The 20,629-nt window shown below is 68.1% G+C and overlaps 9 non-coding genes across 9 annotated transcripts; all 9 read left to right on the forward strand.

Annotated features, from left to right (window-relative positions):
• Positions 1–1,948: 1,948 nt before the first annotated feature.
• Positions 1,949–2,067, forward strand: LOC132512114 (5S ribosomal RNA). The gene has a single exon (XR_009537851.1). It is a non-coding gene; the product is annotated as a 5S ribosomal RNA (ribosomal RNA).
• Positions 2,068–3,000: 933 nt separating this feature from the next.
• Positions 3,001–3,119, forward strand: LOC132512115 (5S ribosomal RNA). The gene has a single exon (XR_009537852.1). It is a non-coding gene; the product is annotated as a 5S ribosomal RNA (ribosomal RNA).
• Positions 3,120–5,844: 2,725 nt separating this feature from the next.
• Positions 5,845–5,963, forward strand: LOC132512116 (5S ribosomal RNA). Its single transcript, XR_009537853.1, has one exon. It is a non-coding gene; the product is annotated as a 5S ribosomal RNA (ribosomal RNA).
• A 2,693-nt stretch (positions 5,964–8,656) lies between these two features.
• On the forward strand, positions 8,657–8,775 carry LOC132512117 (5S ribosomal RNA). Its single transcript, XR_009537854.1, has one exon. It is a non-coding gene; the product is annotated as a 5S ribosomal RNA (ribosomal RNA).
• Positions 8,776–9,712: 937 nt separating this feature from the next.
• Positions 9,713–9,831, forward strand: LOC132512118 (5S ribosomal RNA). Its single transcript, XR_009537855.1, has one exon. It is a non-coding gene; the product is annotated as a 5S ribosomal RNA (ribosomal RNA).
• Positions 9,832–10,768: 937 nt separating this feature from the next.
• Positions 10,769–10,887, forward strand: LOC132512120 (5S ribosomal RNA). Its single transcript, XR_009537857.1, has one exon. It is a non-coding gene; the product is annotated as a 5S ribosomal RNA (ribosomal RNA).
• A 2,725-nt stretch (positions 10,888–13,612) lies between these two features.
• On the forward strand, positions 13,613–13,731 carry LOC132512121 (5S ribosomal RNA). The gene has a single exon (XR_009537858.1). It is a non-coding gene; the product is annotated as a 5S ribosomal RNA (ribosomal RNA).
• A 2,717-nt stretch (positions 13,732–16,448) lies between these two features.
• Positions 16,449–16,567, forward strand: LOC132512122 (5S ribosomal RNA). The gene has a single exon (XR_009537859.1). It is a non-coding gene; the product is annotated as a 5S ribosomal RNA (ribosomal RNA).
• Positions 16,568–19,284: 2,717 nt separating this feature from the next.
• Positions 19,285–19,403, forward strand: LOC132512123 (5S ribosomal RNA). The gene has a single exon (XR_009537860.1). It is a non-coding gene; the product is annotated as a 5S ribosomal RNA (ribosomal RNA).
• The last annotated feature ends 1,226 nt before the right edge of the window (positions 19,404–20,629 follow it).

Genomic DNA, 20,629 nt, shown 5'->3' on the forward strand with positions numbered 1-20,629 from the left:
TGGGTCATAATGGGGCAGGTGGTGAGGTCACAGTGAGGGAGGGGGATGAAAAGGAGGGCCCAGAGTGGCATTCCCTGGTAACCAGGGTCAGGTAAGCTGAGGCTGGACAGTCAAACAGGGCCCGGTGGCCGGCATACATCCCCTCGAGCGGTCATTCATTCGCTCACCGCCCGCTGACTCACTTGTTCAAATGACGCATTGCGTCTCTTGGCCCCTCTTGAGACTAGGAAGACCTTGGCCTCAGAGGCCTGCTGAAGGCCTGGCTGGAGTCCAGAGCCTCAGCCTTCTTCATGCCCTTCACTGGGCCTGGAGCTGGACCTGCCCAGATGTGGAACCTCCCAGTTTGGAAGCAACTTCTTGTATGAGGCTCTCTGTGGACAGGGACAGCTGAGACACAGAGGAGGTGCCCAGAGACCAGGGGTTTGGAGTCTGCAGCTGCAGATGTACTTAGTGCATGGTATAGGACCAGGAGGGGCCTGCTGGCGGAACTGTGGCCACTAAACCAAAGGGACCCTCAGGCCAAGAAGGGGACACTGGCTTCTTATTGCAGGAAGCCAAGCGCAGGGACCCAGGCTGGCAGAAGGAGTGGCGCTTCCAAGCCACAGACCACCAATGTTTCCTGGACTCTGGCGCTCTTTATTCCTCTCTCCATGCCCTGCCGCCCCCTGCCCCTGCCCCCATTTGCTGCTGGTAAGTTCATTTTCCCAGTCTGGCTCCCGTGCAGAGAGGGCCTGGAGGCCGAGGTGGAAGGTAGCAGCGAGTTGGCCCGCGCTTGGCCCTCCTGCGGTTGCCGCTTCAGCACCAGACTGTCATACACCTGGTAGTTGGCATGGCCTCCCGGGTTCCGGCTGAGTGGCATGAAGGTGGGCGGGGGTGGAGGGTGCTCGGTAGCCTGGACGTCGGGCAGGAGGTGAGAGGGGCGGAGGAGCAGCGCTGAGCTGGGAGCCGGGGCCCGCTGGTCCGAGGCCTCGGCCAGTACCGTGAGGGAGGCGGAGGTGGCCACAGGGCGCCGCAAGGGCAGGATCTCAGCCCATTCGGCCGCCGGGTGCCGCACCTCGTGGGGATCGCGGGAGTAATCCAAGTGTCCCGTGGAGGGGTGCGGGCTGCGGTTGGACTCGCTGTGAGCACAGCTGGGGAGGCTACGTCTGTGGGCCGGTGGGGTGTCGCGCTACCAGGCTTCGGGCCGGTAGCCCCGAGGCACCAGAGCGGATGGAGGCTCAGAGCCCTCCAGACCCAGACTCCGCCGCGGGCCCAGTTGCCGTCCTTTCGGCCCGCGAGCCCCTCGACCTGCACCTGGCCGCCCCCACCGGCGCCCAGCCCCGGCGCCGCCACCTGTGTGCCGGTGTGTCCCTCCACAGCTCCCTCCGACAAAAGCCCCCCCCCCACACCACCCCGCCCCTCTGGCGTGTCACCGCGGCCGGGTGCGGGAGCGGGATCGAGGGCAGGGGCCGCTTCCCCGGGCCTGCCGGCCACCAGGGGCGGGGTCCTGAGCTCGGCGGGGGCTGTGGGGGCAAGGGTGGCCTGGCCGGGGCTGAGGGGCCGTGGCGACTCAATGGTGGCTCCCAGTGGCTTCGGGCCAGCTGCTGTCGGGCAGGAGGGCCGGCCCGGGCTGCGGCCGGGCTGCGCCTAGCGCCGCGTGGGCGGGCAGGGCCGAGGCCCAAGGGACCGCGGGCCCCGGGCCCTGAAGCCTCCGGGGCCACGTGCCTGTGAGCGACGTGCGGGATCTTGGGCGGGGCGCCAAGCGCCGAAGGGTTTGCTGGGTCACGGCCGCCCTGGGCTGGGAGGTGGTCGCCAAACCCTCCGCCGCCGCCCGATACCCGAGACCTCCGTTCCCCCTGCCTGGGCGGGCGAGGGGGCCCTGCCGGGGCGGGCCGGCCGCCGGGCTGGCGTTAAGGCGCCAGCGCCAGCGAAAGTGGGCCTCAAGAGGCAGCCCGCGGCCCCCGCCCCCGTCTACGGCCATACCACCCTGAACGCGCCCGATCTCGTCTGATCTCGGAAGCTAAGCAGGGTCGGGCCTGGTTAGTACTTGGATGGGAGACCGCCTGGGAATACCGGGTGCTGTAGGCTTTTTGCCTCCCGCTCCGCCCGCCTTCTCCTTCACTCGCCCGCGGCGGGGGCCGCCGGCACCGCCCCCGCCGGGCCCCGCTGCAGGCCCCGCCTCCTCAGGCCCCTCCCACCACGGCGCGCGCCGGCGGGGGCGCTCCCCGCCGGCCCGGCCGGCCAGGCGGCCAGAAGGCGGCCCTGGAAGGCAGCCGCACCCCAGACGCTCCTGGGGCGGCTGGCCCGGACTCAGACTCCGCCGCGGGCCCAGTTGCCGTCCTTTCGGCCCGCGAGCCTCTCGACCTGCACCTGGCCGCCCCCACCGGCGCCCAGCCCCGGCGCCGCCACCTGTGTGCCGGTGTGTCCCTCCACAGCTCCCTCCGACAAAAGCCCCCCCCCCACACCACCCCGCCCCTCTGGCGTGTCACCGCGGCCGGGTGCGGGAGCGGGATCGAGGGCAGGGGCCGCTTCCCCGGGCCTGCCGGCCACCAGGGGCGGGGTCCTGAGCTCGGCGGGGGCTGTGGGGGCAAGGGTGGCCTGGCCGGGGCTGGCCGTGGCGACTCAATGGTGGCTCCCAGTGGCTTCGGGCCAGCTGCTGTCGGGCAGGAGGGCCGGCCCGGGCTGCGGCCGGGCTGCGCCTAGCGCCGCGTGGGCGGGCAGGGCCGAGGCCCAAGGGACCGCGGGCCCCGGGCCCTGAAGCCTCCGGGGCCACGTGCCTGTGAGCGACGTGCGGGATCTTGGGCGGGGCGCCAAGCGCCGAAGGGTTTGCTGGGTCACGGCCGCCCTGGGCTGGGAGGTGGTCGCCAAACCCTCCGCCGCCGCCCGATACCCGAGACCTCCGTTCCCCCTGCCTGGGCGGGCGAGGGGGCCCTGCCGGGGCGGGCCGGCCGCCGGGCTGGCGTTAAGGCGCCAGCGCCAGCGAAAGTGGGCCTCAAGAGGCAGCCCGCGGCCCCCGCCCCCGTCTACGGCCATACCACCCTGAACGCGCCCGATCTCGTCTGATCTCGGAAGCTAAGCAGGGTCGGGCCTGGTTAGTACTTGGATGGGAGACCGCCTGGGAATACCGGGTGCTGTAGGCTTTTTGCCTCCCGCTCCGCCCGCCTTCTCCTTCACTCGCCCGCGGCGGGGGGGTGGGGGGTGGGGGTGGGGGTGGGGGGCAGCCGGCTCCGCCCCCGCCGAGCCCCGCTGCAGGCAGTAGTCAAGGTGGTTTGCCTGCCCGAGCAGGAAGCTTGGGCGATGGCAGAAGCGGGAAGAAACTCTTGAGCACAGGTTCTTGGGATCCACGGAGCAGCGCATGCACATGCGATGGCTGCCTACACAGCTGGCTTGCTTGTCTGTGGGGAAAGGCGAGATGGGTCAGGGCCTGGGTTCCTGAGGGGCTGAGAATCAAGGCAGGGATAGAAGAAAGGGGACAGGCCCACATCCCCTGAACCCACGCCGGCGCCCACTCACCTTTGTGGAAAATACGATTGAAAAGTGCCCGCAAGAATCTCTTCAGATGCCTCCAGAGTTGAGGGAAGAAGGGGAGGGGGGAGGCCGGGAGCAGGGTGAGCCCTGAAATCCAACCCTTGTCCGGTCACACCCCAGCAGCCCTCCCACCTCAGCCCCTTCAAGACCCCAGGGCTCCCCCAACCGCGCTGCACAGATCCTGCCCTGACCATAGTCACCACGTTGATCCCCACGTTGAGCAAGATGAAGCTGACCGGGATCAGAAGAATTGAGTATCCTTGCTCCTGGCATTTCCTGGGGATGGGGCCAGTGAACGGCTCGGCTCGGTAGTAGTTTCGCTCACCCATGGCCGTTGGTCCCAGGACTGCCTGGGCCCCCTGCCCTCCAGTTTTAACTGGGAGCCAGACTGGGTCATAATGGGGCAGGTGGTGAGGTCACAGTGAGGGAGGGGGATGAAAAGGAGGGCCCAGAGTGGCATTCCCTGGTAACCAGGGTCAGGTAAGCTGAGGCTGGACAGTCAAACAGGGCCCGGTGGCCGGCATACATCCCCTCGAGCGGTCATTCATTCGCTCACCGCCCGCTGACTCACTTGTTCAAATGACACATTGCGTCTCTTGGCCCCTCTTGAGACTAGGAAGACCTTGGCCTCAGAGGCCTGCTGAAGGCCTGGCTGGAGTCCAGAGCCTCAGCCTTCTTCATGCCCTTCACTGGGCCTGGAGCTGGACCTGCCCAGATGTGGAACCTCCCAGTTTGGAAGCAACTTCTTGTATGAGGCTCTCTGTGGACAGGGACAGCTGAGACACAGAGGAGGTGCCCAGAGACCAGGGGTTTGGAGTCTGCAGCTGCAGATGTACTTAGTGCATGGTATAGGACCAGGAGGGGCCTGCTGGCGGAACTGTGGCCACTAAACCAAAGGGACCCTCAGGCCAAGAAGGGGACACTGGCTTCTTATTGCAGGAAGCCAAGCGCAGGGACCCAGGCTGGCAGAAGGAGTGGCGCTTCCAAGCCACAGACCACCAATGTTTCCTGGACTCTGGCGCTCTTTATTCCTCTCTCCATGCCCTGCCGCCCCCTGCCCCTGCCCCCATTTGCTGCTGGTAAGTTCATTTTCCCAGTCTGGCTCCCGTGCAGAGAGGGCCTGGAGGCCGAGGTGGAAGGTAGCAGCGAGTTGGCCCGCGCTTGGCCCTCCTGCGGTTGCCGCTTCAGCACCAGACTGTCATACACCTGGTAGTTGGCATGGCCTCCCGGGTTCCGGCTGAGTGGCATGAAGGTGGGCGGGGGTGGAGGGTGCTCGGTAGCCTGGACGTCGGGCAGGAGGTGAGAGGGGCGGAGGAGCAGCGCTGAGCTGGGAGCCGGGGCCCGCTGGTCCGAGGCCTCGGCCAGTACCGTGAGGGAGGCGGAGGTGGCCACAGGGCGCCGCAAGGGCAGGATCTCAGCCCATTCGGCCGCCGGGTGCCGCACCTCGTGGGGATCGCGGGAGTAATCCAAGTGTCCCGTGGAGGGGTGCGGGCTGCGGTTGGACTCGCTGTGAGCACAGCTGGGGAGGCTACGTCTGTGGGCCGGTGGGGTGTCGCGCTACCAGGCTTCGGGCCGGTAGCCCCGAGGCACCAGAGCGGATGGAGGCTCAGAGCCCTCCAGACCCAGACTCCGCCGCGGGCCCAGTTGCCGTCCTTTCGGCCCGCGAGCCCCTCGACCTGCACCTGGCCGCCCCCACCGGCGCCCAGCCCCGGCGCCGCCACCTGTGTGCCGGTGTGTCCCTCCACAGCTCCCTCCGACAAAAGCCCCCCCCCCACACCACCCCGCCCCTCTGGCGTGTCACCGCGGCCGGGTGCGGGAGCGGGATCGAGGGCAGGGGCCGCTTCCCCGGGCCTGCCGGCCACCAGGGGCGGGGTCCTGAGCTCGGCGGGGGCTGTGGGGGCAAGGGTGGCCTGGCCGGGGCTGAGGGGCCGTGGCGACTCAATGGTGGCTCCCAGTGGCTTCGGGCCAGCTGCTGTCGGGCAGGAGGGCCGGCCCGGGCTGCGGCCGGGCTGCGCCTAGCGCCGCGTGGGCGGGCAGGGCCGAGGCCCAAGGGACCGCGGGCCCCGGGCCCTGAAGCCTCCGGGGCCACGTGCCTGTGAGCGACGTGCGGGATCTTGGGCGGGGCGCCAAGCGCCGAAGGGTTTGCTGGGTCACGGCCGCCCTGGGCTGGGAGGTGGTCGCCAAACCCTCCGCCGCCGCCCGATACCCGAGACCTCCGTTCCCCCTGCCTGGGCGGGCGAGGGGGCCCTGCCGGGGCGGGCCGGCCGCCGGGCTGGCGTTAAGGCGCCAGCGCCAGCGAAAGTGGGCCTCAAGAGGCAGCCCGCGGCCCCCGCCCCCGTCTACGGCCATACCACCCTGAACGCGCCCGATCTCGTCTGATCTCGGAAGCTAAGCAGGGTCGGGCCTGGTTAGTACTTGGATGGGAGACCGCCTGGGAATACCGGGTGCTGTAGGCTTTTTGCCTCCCGCTCCGCCCGCCTTCTCCTTCACTCGCCCGCGGCGGGGGGGGGGGGGGGGTGGGGGTGGGGGTGGGGGGCAGCCGGCTCCGCCCCCGCCGAGCCCCGCTGCAGGCAGTAGTCAAGGTGGTTTGCCTGCCCGAGCAGGAAGCTTGGGCGATGGCAGAAGCGGGAAGAAACTCTTGAGCACAGGTTCTTGGGATCCACGGAGCAGCGCATGCACATGCGATGGCTGCCTACACAGCTGGCTTGCTTGTCTGTGGGGAAAGGCGAGATGGGTCAGGGCCTGGGTTCCTGAGGGGCTGAGAATCAAGGCAGGGATAGAAGAAAGGGGACAGGCCCACATCCCCTGAACCCACGCCGGCGCCCACTCACCTTTGTGGAAAATACGATTGAAAAGTGCCCGCAAGAATCTCTTCAGATGCCTCCAGAGTTGAGGGAAGAAGGGGAGGGGGGAGGCCGGGAGCAGGGTGAGCCCTGAAATCCAACCCTTGTCCGGTCACACCCCAGCAGCCCTCCCACCTCAGCCCCTTCAAGACCCCAGGGCTCCCCCAACCGCGCTGCACAGATCCTGCCCTGACCATAGTCACCACGTTGATCCCCACGTTGAGCAAGATGAAGCTGACCGGGATCAGAAGAATTGAGTATCCTTGCTCCTGGCATTTCCTGGGGATGGGGCCAGTGAACGGCTCGGCTCGGTAGTAGTTTCGCTCACCCATGGCCGTTGGTCCCAGGACTGCCTGGGCCCCCTGCCCTCCAGTTTTAACTGGGAGCCAGACTGGGTCATAATGGGGCAGGTGGTGAGGTCACAGTGAGGGAGGGGGATGAAAAGGAGGGCCCAGAGTGGCATTCCCTGGTAACCAGGGTCAGGTAAGCTGAGGCTGGACAGTCAAACAGGGCCCGGTGGCCGGCATACATCCCCTCGAGCGGTCATTCATTCGCTCACCGCCCGCTGACTCACTTGTTCAAATGACACATTGCGTCTCTTGGCCCCTCTTGAGACTAGGAAGACCTTGGCCTCAGAGGCCTGCTGAAGGCCTGGCTGGAGTCCAGAGCCTCAGCCTTCTTCATGCCCTTCACTGGGCCTGGAGCTGGACCTGCCCAGATGTGGAACCTCCCAGTTTGGAAGCAACTTCTTGTATGAGGCTCTCTGTGGACAGGGACAGCTGAGACACAGAGGAGGTGCCCAGAGACCAGGGGTTTGGAGTCTGCAGCTGCAGATGTACTTAGTGCATGGTATAGGACCAGGAGGGGCCTGCTGGCGGAACTGTGGCCACTAAACCAAAGGGACCCTCAGGCCAAGAAGGGGACACTGGCTTCTTATTGCAGGAAGCCAAGCGCAGGGACCCAGGCTGGCAGAAGGAGTGGCGCTTCCAAGCCACAGACCACCAATGTTTCCTGGACTCTGGCGCTCTTTATTCCTCTCTCCATGCCCTGCCGCCCCCTGCCCCTGCCCCCATTTGCTGCTGGTAAGTTCATTTTCCCAGTCTGGCTCCCGTGCAGAGAGGGCCTGGAGGCCGAGGTGGAAGGTAGCAGCGAGTTGGCCCGCGCTTGGCCCTCCTGCGGTTGCCGCTTCAGCACCAGACGGTCATACACCTGGTAGTTGGCATTGCCTCCCGGGTTCCGGCTGAGTGGCATGAAGGTGGGCGGGGGTGGAGGGTGCTCGGTAGCCTGGACGTCGGGCAGGAGGTGAGAGGGGCGGAGGAGCAGCGCTGAGCTGGGAGCCGGGGCCCGCTGGTCCGAGGCCTCGGCCAGTACCGTGAGGGAGGCGGAGGTGGCCACAGGGCGCCGCAAGGGCAGGATCTCAGCCCATTCGGCCGCCGGGTGCCGCACCTCGTGGGGATCGCGGGAGTAATCCAAGTGTCCCGTGGAGGGGTGCAGGCTGCGGTTGGACTCGCTGTGAGCACAGCTGGGGAGGCTACGTCTGTGGGCCGGTGGGGTGTCGCGCTACCAGGCTTCGGGCCGGTAGCCCCGAGGCACCAGAGCGGATGGAGGCTCAGAGCCCTCCAGACCCAGACTCCGCCGCGGGCCCAGTTGCCGTCCTTTCGGCCCGCGAGCCCCTCGACCTGCACCTGGCCGCCCCCACCGGCGCCCAGCCCCGGCGCCGCCACCTGTGTGCCGGTGTGTCCCTCCACAGCTCCCTCCGACAGAAGCCCCCCCACACACCACCCCGCCCCTCTGGCGTGTCACCGCGGCCGGGTGCGGGAGCGGGATCGAGGGCAGGGGCCGCTTCCCCGGGCCTGCCGGCCACCAGGGGCGGGGTCCTGAGCTCGGCGGGGGCTGTGGGGGCAAGGGTGGCCTGGCCGGGGCTGAGGGGCCGTGGCGACTCAATGGTGGCTCCCAGTGGCTTCGGGCCAGCTGCTGTCAGGCAGGAGGGCCGGCCCGGGCTGCGGCCGGGCTGCGCCTAGCGCCGCGTGGGCGGGCAGGGCCGAGGCCCAAGGGACCTGTGAGCGACGTGCGGGATCTTGGGCGGGGCGCCAAGCGCCGAAGGGTTTGCTGGGTCACGGCCGCCCTGGGCTGGGAGGTGGTCGCCAAACCCTCCGCCGCCGCCCGATACCCGAGACCTCCGTTCCCCCTGCCTGGGCGGGCGAGGGGGCCCTGCCGGGGCGGGCCGGCCCGGCCGCCGGGCTGGCGTTAAGGCGCCAGCGCCAGCGAAAGTGGGCCTCAAGAGGCAGCCCGCGGCCCCCGCCCCCGTCTACGGCCATACCACCCTGAACGCGCCCGATCTCGTCTGATCTCGGAAGCTAAGCAGGGTCGGGCCTGGTTAGTACTTGGATGGGAGACCGCCTGGGAATACCGGGTGCTGTAGGCTTTTTGCCTCCCGCTCCGCCCGCCTTCTCCTTCACTCGCCCGCGGCGGGGGCCGCCGGCACCGCCCCCGCCGGGCCCCGCTGCAGGCCCCGCCTCCTCAGGCCCCTCCCACCACGGCGCGCGCCGGCGGGGGCGCTCCCCGCCGGCCCGGCCGGCCAGGCGGCCAGAAGGCGGCCCTGGAAGGCAGCCGCACCCCAGACGCTCCTGGGGCGGCTGGCCCGGACTCAGACTCCGCCGCGGGCCCAGTTGCCGTCCTTTCGGCCCGCGAGCCCCTCGACCTGCACCTGGCCGCCCCCACCGGCGCCCAGCCCCGGCGCCGCCACCTGTGTGCCGGTGTGTCCCTCCACAGCTCCCTCCGACAAAAGCCCCCCCCCCACACCACCCCGCCCCTCTGGCGTGTCACCGCGGCCGGGTGCGGGAGCGGGATCGAGGGCAGGGGCCGCTTCCCCGGGCCTGCCGGCCACCAGGGGCGGGGTCCTGAGCTCGGCGGGGGCTGTGGGGGCAAGGGTGGCCTGGCCGGGGCTGAGGGGCCGTGGCGACTCAATGGTGGCTCCCAGTGGCTTCGGGCCAGCTGCTGTCGGGCAGGAGGGCCGGCCCGGGCTGCGGCCGGGCTGCGCCTAGCGCCGCGTGGGCGGGCAGGGCCGAGGCCCAAGGGACCGCGGGCCCCGGGCCCTGAAGCCTCCGGGGCCACGTGCCTGTGAGCGACGTGCGGGATCTTGGGCGGGGCGCCAAGCGCCGAAGGGTTTGCTGGGTCACGGCCGCCCTGGGCTGGGAGGTGGTCGCCAAACCCTCCGCCGCCGCCCGATACCCGAGACCTCCGTTCCCCCTGCCTGGGCGGGCGAGGGGGCCCTGCCGGGGCGGGCCGGCCGCCGGGCTGGCGTTAAGGCGCCAGCGCCAGCGAAAGTGGGCCTCAAGAGGCAGCCCGCGGCCCCCGCCCCCGTCTACGGCCATACCACCCTGAACGCGCCCGATCTCGTCTGATCTCGGAAGCTAAGCAGGGTCGGGCCTGGTTAGTACTTGGATGGGAGACCGCCTGGGAATACCGGGTGCTGTAGGCTTTTTGCCTCCCGCTCCGCCCGCCTTCTCCTTCACTCGCCCGCGGCGGGGGCCGCCGGCACCGCCCCCGCCGGGCCCCGCTGCAGGCCCCGCCTCCTCAGGCCCCTCCCACCACGGCGCGCGCCGGCGGGGGCGCTCCCCGCCGGCCCGGCCGGCCAGGCGGCCAGAAGGCGGCCCTGGAAGGCAGCCGCACCCCAGACGCTCCTGGGGCGGCTGGCCCGGACTCAGACTCCGCCGCGGGCCCAGTTGCCGTCCTTTCGGCCCGCGAGCCCCTCGACCTGCACCTGGCCGCCCCCACCGGCGCCCAGCCCCGGCGCCGCCACCTGTGTGCCGGTGTGTCCCTCCACAGCTCCCTCCGACAAAAGCCCCCCCCCCACACCACCCCGCCCCTCTGGCGTGTCACCGCGGCCGGGTGCGGGAGCGGGATCGAGGGCAGGGGCCGCTTCCCCGGGCCTGCCGGCCACCAGGGGCGGGGTCCTGAGCTCGGCGGGGGCTGTGGGGGCAAGGGTGGCCTGGCCGGGGCTGAGGGGCCGTGGCGACTCAATGGTGGCTCCCAGTGGCTTCGGGCCAGCTGCTGTCGGGCAGGAGGGCCGGCCCGGGCTGCGGCCGGGCTGCGCCTAGCGCCGCGTGGGCGGGCAGGGCCGAGGCCCAAGGGACCGCGGGCCCCGGGCCCTGAAGCCTCCGGGGCCACGTGCCTGTGAGCGACGTGCGGGATCTTGGGCGGGGCGCCAAGCGCCGAAGGGTTTGCTGGGTCACGGCCGCCCTGGGCTGGGAGGTGGTCGCCAAACCCTCCGCCGCCGCCCGATACCCGAGACCTCCGTTCCCCCTGCCTGGGCGGGCGAGGGGGCCCTGCCGGGGCGGGCCGGCCGCCGGGCTGGCGTTAAGGCGCCAGCGCCAGCGAAAGTGGGCCTCAAGAGGCAGCCCGCGGCCCCCGCCCCCGTCTACGGCCATACCACCCTGAACGCGCCCGATCTCGTCTGATCTCGGAAGCTAAGCAGGGTCGGGCCTGGTTAGTACTTGGATGGGAGACCGCCTGGGAATACCGGGTGCTGTAGGCTTTTTGCCTCCCGCTCCGCCCGCCTTCTCCTTCACTCGCCCGCGGCGGGGGGGGGGTGGGGTGGGGGTGGGGGTGGGGGGCAGCCGGCTCCGCCCCCGCCGAGCCCCGCTGCAGGCAGTAGTCAAGGTGGTTTGCCTGCCCGAGCAGGAAGCTTGGGCGATGGCAGAAGCGGGAAGAAACTCTTGAGCACAGGTTCTTGGGATCCACGGAGCAGCGCATGCACATGCGATGGCTGCCTACACAGCTGGCTTGCTTGTCTGTGGGGAAAGGCGAGATGGGTCAGGGCCTGGGTTCCTGAGGGGCTGAGAATCAAGGCAGGGATAGAAGAAAGGGGACAGGCCCACATCCCCTGAACCCACGCCGGCGCCCACTCACCTTTGTGGAAAATACGATTGAAAAGTGCCCGCAAGAATCTCTTCAGATGCCTCCAGAGTTGAGGGAAGAAGGGGAGGGGGGAGGCCGGGAGCAGGGTGAGCCCTGAAATCCAACCCTTGTCCGGTCACACCCCAGCAGCCCTCCCACCTCAGCCCCTTCAAGACCCCAGGGCTCCCCCAACCGCGCTGCACAGATCCTGCCCTGACCATAGTCACCACGTTGATCCCCACGTTGAGCAAGATGAAGCTGACCGGGATCAGAAGAATTGAGTATCCTTGCTCCTGGCATTTCCTGGGGATGGGGCCAGTGAACGGCTCGGCTCGGTAGTAGTTTCGCTCACCCATGGCCGTTGGTCCCAGGACTGCCTGGGCCCCCTGCCCTCCAGTTTTAACTGGGAGCCAGACTGGGTCATAATGGGGCAGGTGGTGAGGTCACAGTGAGGGAGGGGGATGAAAAGGAGGGCCCAGAGTGGCATTCCCTGGTAACCAGGGTCAGGTAAGCTGAGGCTGGACAGTCAAACAGGGCCCGGTGGCCGGCATACATCCCCTCGAGCGGTCATTCATTCGCTCACCGCCCGCTGACTCACTTGTTCAAATGACGCATTGCGTCTCTTGGCCCCTCTTGAGACTAGGAAGACCTTGGCCTCAGAGGCCTGCTGAAGGCCTGGCTGGAGTCCAGAGCCTCAGCCTTCTTCATGCCCTTCACTGGGCCTGGAGCTGGACCTGCCCAGATGTGGAACCTCCCAGTTTGGAAGCAACTTCTTGTATGAGGCTCTCTGTGGACAGGGACAGCTGAGACACAGAGGAGGTGCCCAGAGACCAGGGGTTTGGAGTCTGCAGCTGCAGATGTACTTAGTGCATGGTATAGGACCAGGAGGGGCCTGCTGGCGGAACTGTGGCCACTAAACCAAAGGGACCCTCAGGCCAAGAAGGGGACACTGGCTTCTTATTGCAGGAAGCCAAGCGCAGGGACCCAGGCTGGCAGAAGGAGTGGCGCTTCCAAGCCACAGACCACCAATGTTTCCTGGACTCTGGCGCTCTTTATTCCTCTCTCCATGCCCTGCCGCCCCCTGCCCCTGCCCCCATTTGCTGCTGGTAAGTTCATTTTCCCAGTCTGGCTCCCGTGCAGAGAGGGCCTGGAGGCCGAGGTGGAAGGTAGCAGCGAGTTGGCCCGCGCTTGGCCCTCCTGCGGTTGCCGCTTCAGCACCAGACTGTCATACACCTGGTAGTTGGCATTGCCTCCCGGGTTCCGGCTGAGTGGCATGAAGGTGGGCGGGGGTGGAGGGTGCTCGGTAGCCTGGACGTCGGGCAGGAGGTGAGAGGGGCGGAGGAGCAGCGCTGAGCTGGGAGCCGGGGCCCGCTGGTCCGAGGCCTCGGCCAGTACCGTGAGGGAGGCGGAGGTGGCCACAGGGCGCCGCAAGGGCAGGATCTCAGCCCATTCGGCCGCCGGGTGCCGCACCTCGTGGGGATCGCGGGAGTAATCCAAGTGTCCCGTGGAGGGGTGCAGGCTGCGGTTGGACTCGCTGTGAGCACAGCTGGGGAGGCTACGTCTGTGGGCCGGTGGGGTGTCGCGCTACCAGGCTTCGGGCCGGTAGCCCCGAGGCACCAGAGCGGATGGAGGCTCAGAGCCCTCCAGACCCAGACTCCGCCGCGGGCCCAGTTGCCGTCCTTTCGGCCCGCGAGCCCCTCGACCTGCACCTGGCCGCCCCCACCGGCGCCCAGCCCCGGCGCCGCCACCTGTGTGCCGGTGTGTCCCTCCACAGCTCCCTCCGACAAAAGCCCCCCCCCACACCACCCCGCCCCTCTGGCGTGTCACCGTGGCCGGGTGCGGGAGCGGGATCGAGGGCAGGGGCCGCTTCCCCGGGCCTGCCGGCCACCAGGGGCGGGGTCCTGAGCTCGGCGGGGGCTGTGGGGGCAAGGGTGGCCTGGCCGGGGCTGAGGGGCCGTGGCGACTCAATGGTGGCTCCCAGTGGCTTCGGGCCAGCTGCTGTCGGGCAGGAGGGCCGGCCCGGGCTGCGGCCGGGCTGCGCCTAGCGCCGCGTGGGCGGGCAGGGCCGAGGCCCAAGGGACCGCGGGCCCCGGGCCCTGAAGCCTCCGGGGCCACGTGCCTGTGAGCGACGTGCGGGATCTTGGGCGGGGCGCCAAGCGCCGAAGGGTTTGCTGGGTCACGGCCGCCCTGGGCTGGGAGGTGGTCGCCAAACCCTCCGCCGCCGCCCGATACCCGAGACCTCCGTTCCCCCTGCCTGGGCGGGCGAGGGGGCCCTGCCGGGGCGGGCCGGCCGCCGGGCTGGCGTTAAGGCGCCAGCGCCAGCGAAAGTGGGCCTCAAGAGGCAGCCCGCGGCCCCCGCCCCCGTCTACGGCCATACCACCCTGAACGCGCCCGATCTCGTCTGATCTCGGAAGCTAAGCAGGGTCGGGCCTGGTTAGTACTTGGATGGGAGACCGCCTGGGAATACCGGGTGCTGTAGGCTTTTTGCCTCCCGCTCCGCCCGCCTTCTCCTTCACTCGCCCGCGGCGGGGGAGGGGGGGTGGGGGTGGGGGGCAGCCGGCTCCGCCCCCGCCGAGCCCCGCTGCAGGCAGTAGTCAAGGTGGTTTGCCTGCCCGAGCAGGAAGCTTGGGCGATGGCAGAAGCGGGAAGAAACTCTTGAGCACAGGTTCTTGGGATCCACGGAGCAGCGCATGCACATGCGATGGCTGCCTACACAGCTGGCTTGCTTGTCTGTGGGGAAAGGCGAGATGGGTCAGGGCCTGGGTTCCTGAGGGGCTGAGAATCAAGGCAGGGATAGAAGAAAGGGGACAGGCCCACATCCCCTGAACCCACGCCGGCGCCCACTCACCTTTGTGGAAAATACGATTGAAAAGTGCCCGCAAGAATCTCTTCAGATGCCTCCAGAGTTGAGGGAAGAAGGGGAGGGGGGAGGCCGGGAGCAGGGTGAGCCCTGAAATCCAACCCTTGTCCGGTCACACCCCAGCAGCCCTCCCACCTCAGCCCCTTCAAGACCCCAGGGCTCCCCCAACCGCGCTGCACAGATCCTGCCCTGACCATAGTCACCACGTTGATCCCCACGTTGAGCAAGATGAAGCTGACCGGGATCAGAAGAATTGAGTATCCTTGCTCCTGGCATTTCCTGGGGATGGGGCCAGTGAACGGCTCGGCTCGGTAGTAGTTTCGCTCACCCATGGCCGTTGGTCCCAGGACTGCCTGGGCCCCCTGCCCTCCAGTTTTAACTGGGAGCCAGACTGGGTCATAATGGGGCAGGTGGTGAGGTCACAGTGAGGGAGGGGGATGAAAAGGAGGGCCCAGAGTGGCATTCCCTGGTAACCAGGGTCAGGTAAGCTGAGGCTGGACAGTCAAACAGGGCCCGGTGGCCGGCATACATCCCCTCGAGCGGTCATTCATTCGCTCACCGCCCGCTGACTCACTTGTTCAAATGACGCATTGCGTCTCTTGGCCCCTCTTGAGACTAGGAAGACCTTGGCCTCAGAGGCCTGCTGAAGGCCTGGCTGGAGTCCAGAGCCTCAGCCTTCTTCATGCCCTTCACTGGGCCTGGAGCTGGACCTGCCCAGATGTGGAACCTCCCAGTTTGGAAGCAACTTCTTGTATGAGGCTCTCTGTGGACAGGGACAGCTGAGACACAGAGGAGGTGCCCAGAGACCAGGGGTTTGGAGTCTGCAGCTGCAGATGTACTTAGTGCATGGTATAGGACCAGGAGGGGCCTGCTGGCGGAACTGTGGCCACTAAACCAAAGGGACCCTCAGGCCAAGAAGGGGACACTGGCTTCTTATTGCAGGAAGCCAAGCGCAGGGACCCAGGCTGGCAGAAGGAGTGGCGCTTCCAAGCCACAGACCACCAATGTTTCCTGGACTCTGGCGCTCTTTATTCCTCTCTCCATGCCCTGCCGCCCCCTGCCCCTGCCCCCATTTGCTGCTGGTAAGTTCATTTTCCCAGTCTGGCTCCCGTGCAGAGAGGGCCTGGAGGCCGAGGTGGAAGGTAGCAGCGAGTTGGCCCGCGCTTGGCCCTCCTGCGGTTGCCGCTTCAGCACCAGACTGTCATACACCTGGTAGTTGGCATTGCCTCCCGGGTTCCGGCTGAGTGGCATGAAGGTGGGCGGGGGTGGAGGGTGCTCGGTAGCCTGGACGTCGGGCAGGAGGTGAGAGGGGCGGAGGAGCAGCGCTGAGCTGGGAGCTGGGGCCCGCTGGTCCGAGGCCTCGGCCAGTACCGTGAGGGAGGCGGAGGTGGCCACAGGGCGCCGCAAGGGCAGGATCTCAGCCCATTCGGCCGCCGGGTGCCGCACCTCGTGGGGATCGCGGGAGTAATCCAAGTGTCCCGTGGAGGGGTGCAGGCTGCGGTTGGACTCGCTGTGAGCACAGCTGGGGAGGCTACGTCTGTGGGCCGGTGGGGTGTCGCGCTACCAGGCTTCGGGCCGGTAGCCCCGAGGCACCAGAGCGGATGGAGGCTCAGAGCCCTCCAGACCCAGACTCCGCCGCGGGCCCAGTTGCCGTCCTTTCGGCCCGCGAGCCCCTCGACCTGCACCTGGCCGCCCCCACCGGCGCCCAGCCCCGGCGCCGCCACCTGTGTGCCGGTGTGTCCCTCCACAGCTCCCTCCGACAGAAGCCCCCCCCCACACCACCCCGCCCCTCTGGCGTGTCACCGCGGCCGGGTGCGGGAGCGGGATCGAGGGCAGGGGCCGCTTCCCCGGGCCTGCCGGCCACCAGGGGCGGGGTCCTGAGCTCGGCGGGGGCTGTGGGGGCAAGGGTGGCCTGGCCGGGGCTGAGGGGCCGTGGCGACTCAATGGTGGCTCCCAGTGGCTTCGGGCCAGCTGCTGTCGGGCAGGAGGGCCGGCCCGGGCTGCGGCCGGGCTGCGCCTAGCGCCGCGTGGGCGGGCAGGGCCGAGGCCCAAGGGACCGCGGGCCCCGGGCCCTGAAGCCTCCGGGGCCACGTGCCTGTGAGCGACGTGCGGGATCTTGGGCGGGGCGCCAAGCGCCGAAGGGTTTGCTGGGTCACGGCCGCCCTGGGCTGGGAGGTGGTCGCCAAACCCTCCGCCGCCGCCCGATACCCGAGACCTCCGTTCCCCCTGCCTGGGCGGGCGAGGGGGCCCTGCCGGGGCGGGCCGGCCGCCGGGCTGGCGTTAAGGCGCCAGCGCCAGCGAAAGTGGGCCTCAAGAGGCAGCCCGCGGCCCCCGCCCCCGTCTACGGCCATACCACCCTGAACGCGCCCGATCTCGTCTGATCTCGGAAGCTAAGCAGGGTCGGGCCTGGTTAGTACTTGGATGGGAGACCGCCTGGGAATACCGGGTGCTGTAGGCTTTTTGCCTCCCGCTCCGCCCGCCTTCTCCTTCACTCGCCCGCGGCGGGGGAGGGGGGGTGGGGGTGGGGGGCAGCCGGCTCCGCCCCCGCCGAGCCCCGCTGCAGGCAGTAGTCAAGGTGGTTTGCCTGCCCGAGCAGGAAGCTTGGGCGATGGCAGAAGCGGGAAGAAACTCTTGAGCACAGGTTCTTGGGATCCACGGAGCAGCGCATGCACATGCGATGGCTGCCTACACAGCTGGCTTGCTTGTCTGTGGGGAAAGGCGAGATGGGTCAGGGCCTGGGTTCCTGAGGGGCTGAGAATCAAGGCAGGGATAGAAGAAAGGGGACAGGCCCACATCCCCTGAACCCACGCCGGCGCCCACTCACCTTTGTGGAAAATACGATTGAAAAGTGCCCGCAAGAATCTCTTCAGATGCCTCCAGAGTTGAGGGAAGAAGGGGAGGGGGGAGGCCGGGAGCAGGGTGAGCCCTGAAATCCAACCCTTGTCCGGTCACACCCCAGCAGCCCTCCCACCTCAGCCCCTTCAAGACCCCAGGGCTCCCCCAACCGCGCTGCACAGATCCTGCCCTGACCATAGTCACCACGTTGATCCCCACGTTGAGCAAGATGAAGCTGACCGGGATCAGAAGAATTGAGTATCCTTGCTCCTGGCATTTCCTGGGGATGGGGCCAGTGAACGGCTCGGCTCGGTAGTAGTTTCGCTCACCCATGGCCGTTGGTCCCAGGACTGCCTGGGCCCCCTGCCCTCCAGTTTTAACTGGGAGCCAGACTGGGTCATAATGGGGCAGGTGGTGAGGTCACAGTGAGGGAGGGGGATGAAAAGGAGGGCCCAGAGTGGCATTCCCTGGTAACCAGGGTCAGGTAAGCTGAGGCTGGACAGTCAAACAGGGCCCGGTGGCCGGCATACATCCCCTCGAGCGGTCATTCATTCGCTCACCGCCCGCTGACTCACTTGTTCAAATGACGCATTGCGTCTCTTGGCCCCTCTTGAGACTAGGAAGACCTTGGCCTCAGAGGCCTGCTGAAGGCCTGGCTGGAGTCCAGAGCCTCAGCCTTCTTCATGCCCTTCACTGGGCCTGGAGCTGGACCTGCCCAGATGTGGAACCTCCCAGTTTGGAAGCAACTTCTTGTATGAGGCTCTCTGTGGACAGGGACAGCTGAGACACAGAGGAGGTGCCCAGAGACCAGGGGTTTGGAGTCTGCAGCTGCAGATGTACTTAGTGCATGGTATAGGACCAGGAGGGGCCTGCTGGCGGAACTGTGGCCACTAAACCAAAGGGACCCTCAGGCCAAGAAGGGGACACTGGCTTCTTATTGCAGGAAGCCAAGCGCAGGGACCCAGGCTGGCAGAAGGAGTGGCGCTTCCAAGCCACAGACCACCAATGTTTCCTGGACTCTGGCGCTCTTTATTCCTCTCTCCATGCCCTGCCGCCCCCTGCCCCTGCCCCCATTTGCTGCTGGTAAGTTCATTTTCCCAGTCTGGCTCCCGTGCAGAGAGGGCCTGGAGGCCGAGGTGGAAGGTAGCAGCGAGTTGGCCCGCGCTTGGCCCTCCTGCGGTTGCCGCTTCAGCACCAGACTGTCATACACCTGGTAGTTGGCATTGCCTCCCGGGTTCCGGCTGAGTGGCATGAAGGTGGGCGGGGGTGGAGGGTGCTCGGTAGCCTGGACGTCGGGCAGGAGGTGAGAGGGGCGGAGGAGCAGCGCTGAGCTGGGAGCCGGGGCCCGCTGGTCCGAGGCCTCGGCCAGTACCGTGAGGGAGGCGGAGGTGGCCACAGGGCGCCGCAAGGGCAGGATCTCAGCCCATTCGGCCGCCGGGTGCCGCACCTCGTGGGGATCGCGGGAGTAATCCAAGTGTCCCGTGGAGGGGTGCAGGCTGCGGTTGGACTCGCTGTGAGCACAGCTGGGGAGGCTACGTCTGTGGGCCGGTGGGGTGTCGCGCTACCAGGCTTCGGGCCGGTAGCCCCGAGGCACCAGAGCGGATGGAGGCTCAGAGCCCTCCAGACCCAGACTCCGCCGCGGGCCCAGTTGCCGTCCTTTCGGCCCGCGAGCCCCTCGACCTGCACCTGGCCGCCCCCACCGGCGCCCAGCCCCGGCGCCGCCACCTGTGTGCCGGTGTGTCCCTCCACAGCTCCCTCCGACAAAAGCCCCCCCCCACACCACCCCGCCCCTCTGGCGTGTCACCGCGGCCGGGTGCGGGAGCGGGATCGAGGGCAGGGGCCGCTTCCCCGGGCCTGCCGGCCACCAGGGGCGGGGTCCTGAGCTCGGCGGGGGCTGTGGGGGCAAGGGTGGCCTGGCCGGGGCTGAGGGGCCGTGGCGACTCAATGGTGGCTCCCAGTGGCTTCGGGCCAGCTGCTGTCGGGCAGGAGGGCCGGCCCGGGCTGCGGCCGGGCTGCGCCTAGCGCCGCGTGGGCGGGCAGGGCCGAGGCCCAAGGGACCGCGGGCCCCGGGCCCTGAAGCCTCCGGGGCCACGTGCCTGTGAGCGACGTGCGGGATCTTGGGCGGGGCGCCAAGCGCCGAAGGGTTTGCTGGGTCACGGCCGCCCTGGGCTGGGAGGTGGTCGCCAAACCCTCCGCCGCCGCCCGATACCCGAGACCTCCGTTCCCCCTGCCTGGGCGGGCGAGGGGGCCCTGCCGGGGCGGGCCGGCCGCCGGGCTGGCGTTAAGGCGCCAGCGCCAGCGAAAGTGGGCCTCAAGAGGCAGCCCGCGGCCCCCGCCCCCGTCTACGGCCATACCACCCTGAACGCGCCCGATCTCGTCTGATCTCGGAAGCTAAGCAGGGTCGGGCCTGGTTAGTACTTGGATGGGAGACCGCCTGGGAATACCGGGTGCTGTAGGCTTTTTGCCTCCCGCTCCGCCCGCCTTCTCCTTCACTCGCCCGCGGCGGGGGAGGGGGGGTGGGGGTGGGGGGCAGCCGGCTCCGCCCCCGCCGAGCCCCGCTGCAGGCAGTAGTCAAGGTGGTTTGCCTGCCCGAGCAGGAAGCTTGGGCGATGGCAGAAGCGGGAAGAAACTCTTGAGCACAGGTTCTTGGGATCCACGGAGCAGCGCATGCACATGCGATGGCTGCCTACACAGCTGGCTTGCTTGTCTGTGGGGAAAGGCGAGATGGGTCAGGGCCTGGGTTCCTGAGGGGCTGAGAATCAAGGCAGGGATAGAAGAAAGGGGACAGGCCCACATCCCCTGAACCCACGCCGGCGCCCACTCACCTTTGTGGAAAATACGATTGAAAAGTGCCCGCAAGAATCTCTTCAGATGCCTCCAGAGTTGAGGGAAGAAGGGGAGGGGGGAGGCCGGGAGCAGGGTGAGCCCTGAAATCCAACCCTTGTCCGGTCACACCCCAGCAGCCCTCCCACCTCAGCCCCTTCAAGACCCCAGGGCTCCCCCAACCGCGCTGCACAGATCCTGCCCTGACCATAGTCACCACGTTGATCCCCACGTTGAGCAAGATGAAGCTGACCGGGATCAGAAGAATTGAGTATCCTTGCTCCTGGCATTTCCTGGGGATGGGGCCAGTGAACGGCTCGGCTCGGTAGTAGTTTCGCTCACCCATGGCCGTTGGTCCCAGGACTGCCTGGGCCCCCTGCCCTCCAGTTTTAACTGGGAGCCAGACTGGGTCATAATGGGGCAGGTGGTGAGGTCACAGTGAGGGAGGGGGATGAAAAGGAGGGCCCAGAGTGGCATTCCCTGGTAACCAGGGTCAGGTAAGCTGAGGCTGGACAGTCAAACAGGGCCCGGTGGCCGGCATACATCCCCTCGAGCGGTCATTCATTCGCTCACCGCCCGCTGACTCACTTGTTCAAATGACGCATTGCGTCTCTTGGCCCCTCTTGAGACTAGGAAGACCTTGGCCTCAGAGGCCTGCTGAAGGCCTGGCTGGAGTCCAGAGCCTCAGCCTTCTTCATGCCCTTCACTGGGCCTGGAGCTGGACCTGCCCAGATGTGGAACCTCCCAGTTTGGAAGCAACTTCTTGTATGAGGCTCTCTGTGGACAGGGACAGCTGAGACACAGAGGAGGTGCCCAGAGACCAGGGGTTTGGAGTCTGCAGCTGCAGATGTACTTAGTGCAT

The sequence above is a fragment of the Lagenorhynchus albirostris genome, chromosome 20, assembly GCF_949774975.1.
Source record: "Lagenorhynchus albirostris chromosome 20, mLagAlb1.1, whole genome shotgun sequence".
NCBI classification, from domain to species: Eukaryota; Metazoa; Chordata; class Mammalia; order Artiodactyla; family Delphinidae; genus Lagenorhynchus; species Lagenorhynchus albirostris.